This window comes from Actinia tenebrosa, unplaced genomic scaffold (genome assembly GCF_029948245.1).
Source record: "Actinia tenebrosa isolate PJP-AT-01 unplaced genomic scaffold, QUT_ActTen_1.0 PGA_scaffold13__45_contigs__length_12533684, whole genome shotgun sequence".
NCBI classification, from domain to species: domain Eukaryota; kingdom Metazoa; phylum Cnidaria; class Anthozoa; order Actiniaria; family Actiniidae; genus Actinia; species Actinia tenebrosa.
Genome location: NW_028292573.1, coordinates 6,407,918 through 6,413,917, shown reverse-complemented (window position 1 = coordinate 6,413,917; position 6,000 = coordinate 6,407,918).

Below are 6,000 nucleotides of genomic sequence, written 5' to 3'. Positions count from 1 at the left end.
CAGTGCCAATCGTCTTCTTTGTCCTCCTCGTAGTAAATGCAGACATTCTTCAAGCAAACCCTATTTTGCTCGTGGTACTTTAACATCTGCTTACTGCTAAAGCGTCGCGAGCAATGTTCACATGCATACACTCGGGGTTTCTTGCACACCGCCTTTCTAACGTGGTAATTTAATCTTTGCCTGCTGCTGAACTCCCTACCGCATTCGTTGCACTCCATATATAACAAAAATTTAATAAGCCTCATTAGAATCACAACGGATATTTCATAAAGTCCGTCATGGACTCCTTGGCCCACATAGCCATTGTCATTAACGCACCAACCCTCTCTGCGCTCTTCAAACTGTGCATTTTATCACTTAGGTCTTTTACTTGCTCCCTCAAACGTTCAATCTCCTCCCTTTGCTCATCTACCAGCTCTGACTTTTTCCTGAACATATCCACCATGCTTCTAACGGACTCCGCGGGCTCCATATATACGAATAAATATAATGAACCCCGAACATATACCCTGTAATGCGCTGATAGTAGGACCTACCGGCTGCCGAAAGACCCAGTTTGTTGTAGAGCAGCTACTAGGACCCTTTAGATACCGATTTGACTACGTAGTGCTGCTTTGTCCCACCTACGTGAACAACAAAACCTGGACGGGTATAGGAGTAAAAGATGACGACTTCTTCGTGGATATCTTAGACCCCAATGAGTTATCTGGACATCTTAAGTTTTGACATAGACAATTCCCTAAGGATACTCAGACACTCCTCATACTGGATGACATTGCCTGTTGGGACGACTTAAAAAGACGCACTTCCGAGTTAGTAAAGCTTGCTTTCAGCGGTAGGCACGACAATATTAGCGTTTGGTTGCTCTCGCAGCTTGTCTCTAAGCCTTTAAGGGAAAACATAGGCTCCCTGGTTGTCTTCTACACGCCCAGTAAAAGCGATCTGGAAACCATTTTAAGCGACTACGGCGGCGAGATAAGCAAGGAAAAGCTGTATGAATACATGCGGCATCTAAAAACGCACCAACATTCCAAGATGATCTTCTCCTTGAGGTTTCCGTATTTAGTAAAGATCTCCGATCTTTGATTCCTAACATATATGGAGATTGAGCAGCTCATAGATGAAGTCCCCACACAAATAGACGAAAGTAACCTTAAGGAACAACTTAACATCCTGGTGTCTTCTGGGAAGTGCAAAGAAATGATAGGCAAGGAACTTACCCATGAGCAGGTCAATAAGTTGTCAGAAGAGGAGGTTAAGAAGTTCCATAAGAGGTATGAGGCTGCCCTTGCAAGTAAGACCACGGACGCCGTAGCAGACTCCGCTATTAAGTTGGCAACTAAATTGCTTGGACTTGCACTGCCCATAGACGACGTGGAGCAACTACAGAAGGACATAAGAGAGGACTATGTCATCGCTCAAGAACTTAAGGTAACCTGTGGTTGGTTGTTTTTGAAGTGCGGCAAGTTAATGGCAGTCGCCTCTGCGGCACTTTACGTAGCTCAGCATGTCGACTTGAAAGAACTTACGATGTCTTGGAAGGACGTCAAGAAGGACAGAGAAGTCGAAAGGATATTTACCGCAGCACTTGCCGAGGTACCTGATCAAGTCGTCTCACGTCCTTTTTAAGTACTTGCTTAGGTTACCCCAAGTACCTAGTTAAGTCATCCCTAAGCTACTTATCAAGTCATTCCCAAGTCGTCTTAAGTACTTATCAAGTCCTTCCCAAGTCGTCTTACGTACTTATCAAGTCCTTCAAGTCCTTAGTATAAATGAGTGAACAAGAGTCAAAGATGGAGGAGCAGCCCCAAGAGGAGCAAAAGATCACTAAGGCTAAATCTCCAGGCAGAGTTGCTGCAGGAAAGAAGCTCGCAGAGATGAACAGGAAAAACAAAGCGAAAAAGGAAGAAAAGGTGGAGGAGGAATCCTTTATTAATCCAGGATACGTTATTGGCGCATTAGGAGTCGTCATAGCTGCGGGCAGCCTCTACTTGCAATGGAAGGCCGCGAAACCAAGGGCGGAACCCGTGCATGTGACACCTCCTAAGAGAAGCTATTATCGGTTGGATAGGTAGGAAAGTCATAGGCGAGGACCTTGCAAACGACCCTAGTAAAAGCTTTGCTAACTTCGTAAAAATGACTGTTTCCGTTGGCGTTGCTATGACGTTGGCGGACTACTTAAGCAAGGAACTCGACACGACAGACAAACCTTCTAACGCTGTAATATAATGTCCACCGCGTTATTGAAAACTTTTGAAGAGGCTGCTATTATTACTTCCATCGTTGCGGGTATTGGTTGGGTAGGTACGAAAGTGCTTAGAGAAGAGTTTACTTAAGATCCAAGCAAAAGCTTCGCTGGTTTTGCTAAAATGATAGCTGCCGTAGGTGGGGCTATAATGCTAAAGGATTACTTACAGAAGGAAAAGTACATTCCTAACATATAAGCATGGTTAGTTTGGTCGCAGGCGGAATTATTTCAGGTTTAGCGTTTACGGGGGCTAATTATGGCGGTCAGTATTTGGATAGATTAGTCAGGGGTGATCATAGTGGCGCTGCTGAAAGGAAAAGACATGACTTAGCGCTGGAAAAGTATCAAAGGGACGTGGCAGCTTGGAATGAAAAAAGGCAAGCCTACAGGGGTTGGCTGGACAAGAACTACGCGGATAAGATATAGGCCGACAAGAACTTTGAAAATACAGTCTATGCCTTTAAGCTCTATACGCAAACACACCCCGACTTCAAAATTAATAAACCTCAGTTTAAGAATTACTACCTTACTTTTTTCTTCGTCGTGGCGCTTGTAGCGAAGGAGTTTTTTGGCAATGTTCTCTTTGGCTACGTCCTCTGGCGTCTTATCGTAGCGTAGCTGCGGACCCTAAGCTCTTTTTAGCTGCTTAGCGTACTCTACACGGCTTACGGCGGTGTAGATAAGGTTGCTCCAACACAGCCGCTGGTCTATGGTCCATAAGGTTTCTTTTATGGTAAGCCCTTGCGCGCTGTGGACTGTCTTGCAATAGCTCAAGCGCCAGTTCGGTTGGGAGGTTATTTTTTCCACCTTTTCTATGGGTACCCAGGCTTTATCGTGCGTTACCGCATTCTGCAGTTGGATGTTGGTACCGGGTACGTAGACGTCTCTGCGCTGCATGCGGGTGTCATGGGGCTTGTAGCAAACGGGTACGGGATGCGTAGGGAAGCGCTCTTGGTGTATCTTGAAGAGGTCTTTCTGTATGCGAGACTGTGCCGCGCGCTTACTGCTTAGCACCAGATCTTTAGGATGCCAGGCGTATAGAAAGTCCTCGTACTTCTTCGCTCGCACGCGTTTGCGCAGTGTCTTGCATTGTTCGGGGTCACTAAGGCCCCGCAGTTCTGCTTTTAAGTTACGTATTTGATCTTTGCTGCGGTAGTGGGTGTTAATTTCTTCGGAGTAGATCTACTAGATCTTTTAACCATTCGTGCGGCATCATGTCTGCTATAGGAGGTGGCTGGCATGGATCTCCAGCAAATACGACTTGGCTCTTTCCGCGGAGGAGGTCTACGAATTCTTGTACGATTTCCAAAGGAACGGTACAGATTTCGTCCCAAAGTATTTATGGTGGTATGTCGTGGATGGCTTCAGGTACCCACTTTTGACCATTCCAACGGAAGAAACTGTGGTAGGTTTGTGCGTCGTGGCCCATTTCGCAGAGTTCTCTTTTCAAGCGGTGTGTTGGAGTTAACACCTTTGATTTCCTCGTCTTTGATCGCCACTTCCCGCTATCCGCTATTTCGTCTTCTGTGTAGAATTCTTTCATCTTCTCTAAGACGTGCGGTTTCACGTAATAGGAATCCGTAGCTACGCGCTGAACGTCCTCTTTGTCAAATCGTAGGAGTATTGCTAAGAGATTGATATGCGCATATGCGAGCATACTGGCGCGCAGATGGTAATACTGTGGTCGATGGTCCTGGTAGTAACACAAAGCATTCCATTTATGCAGTTGGTCTCCTACTAAATAGTCCCATTTCTCCACATACACCATTGTTCCTTTTTCATGGGTGCGCTTGATAAGGAAGCTTAGTTCGCCTTCGTCCGTTATTAGGCGTCTTTGCATATGTTTCTCACCCTCCTTAGCACCCTGCATGAACTTTCCTATGACGATTCTTGCGGTTGGGTTGTTCTCCGGTAACCACTTCGTGAAGCTACTGCGGCAAAGTATGGCTTCGTGCGCGGTTTATTTTAGCAATTGGCGTTCTTCAAGGAACTTTAAGAATGGTACGGGTATCCATTCTTTCTCCTGCAGATGCTTGCCATACAAAGCGTAAATTATGGGGTGTAAGCCCTTTGCTATCTTCCAAGAGGTCAGTCTAACAAATCCTGTAGCCGGCGCATCGTAGTGGCCGTTTAACGAAACACGAAAGAACTGGGAATCCGGGTGACCGTAGTGTGCGTAATATTCTTTACAGTCTCCAAGGCCTTTGAATGACGCAAATTCCATAAACCACCATGTCCATGTTCTACGCATGCTTTGGAGATCTCCTTGAATTCCATGGGGTCGGTTTCCACCCATTCCTTCTTTTTGCGGCTAAGAAGTCCAAACTGCGACTGCTTAGAACTTCTTCTGAAAAGTCTTCTCCTAAAGTCTCGCAGGCACTTTGAATGCGTTGATGTTCTATCTCTGGGCGATATAGAGTACCATCTTGGGTCATAAACTGGCTTCCTTCCGGATCCATTAACCAAATAGAATTCTCGTGGATTAACTCCGCCAATGGAGAACTCTCGTAGACTTTTGTCTCTTTCTTTTTAGGAAATCTTAGTTCTCTCCAAGCATGCGCATTGTGTTGATAAATGACAATAGGAGCACCTCTGCCACCATATTTATGTGTTCCTGGATAAATGAAACCATGTGTTATATCTTTTACCTGTCTACGCCTTTCTAAGGCGGTCTCCAACTTTTTGACGTTTTCTATGGTAGCTCCAGCTTTGCGAGTAGCATGCTCCCATTTCCTGATGGCTTCTCTCCTTTTTGGAGTTAACTTGCCGCCACGGGAGGAATCTTCAAAGAACTCTCTTACCAACTTACCAACGCAGTTGCCGGGGTGTGGCATTAGTCTAAGCTTCTTGACGTCTGGTTTCTTAATCTCATACGCTCCATAGATTACCACAGTAACAGGTTAAGCAACTTCGTAAAACAACATATCAATTCCTACCAGCGCTCCAGGTCTGGTATTCTTGTTTAGGACGAATACGCTTGGCTTACCAGACGCCCGAATTGGGTTACGCCCCCTTTCTATTGTCCATTCGCCGTCAAAGTACTTTATGAACGTCAATTGTAAGCGGTAATCGCCTTCTGGCATCAGTCTTATCATTCTTTCTGCTCTCTCCTCATCCATTATTTCTTCCACGTTCCCTTCTGTAAATGTCGTGAAGGCGAAGTCAGCGTCAAGCCTATCTAGGACCTGCGTTCGTAATTTGCGTACCGTCTTGTTTCGAATGCTCGAGATGTTGTCCATCTATATATAACAAATATCTTAACCCTCGTTTGCGACACAAACACAGCAGCAGTTAGTGGTAATGCGAGGAATACCCGCGGGGGATGGGTGGTACTTGGCAGGGGGGTAATACCCGACTCATACGGTACCCCTGTCGCGAGTCCCCCTAACTGCTGCTGGTTAACATAGACATCTTTGACATTGATAGCGGAAGGGGACGTGCATGGTATGCTGTATATTTCATACTTTAATCTTTTCTGTCACAAATGTATCGCTAGATCACCTGACTGTTGGTTACGTTTTCTTTGCCAGTGATTCCATGCACTGCTTTTCCCTTTTATACCGTTTCTTTCACTAGACTTCGCTCTGTTTTTCCTGTGCACTTTAGTTCAATCGTTCCCATATGCATTTTAAAGGTATTTCGTAAAGAAGAGCATGAAGCACCATTTCATTTATCATCCTTGGAGTCTGATAACCTCTGCGAACCAAGTACCTCATCTGCGCATGTTCAGTGTTAACCAAGTAGTATCTCAT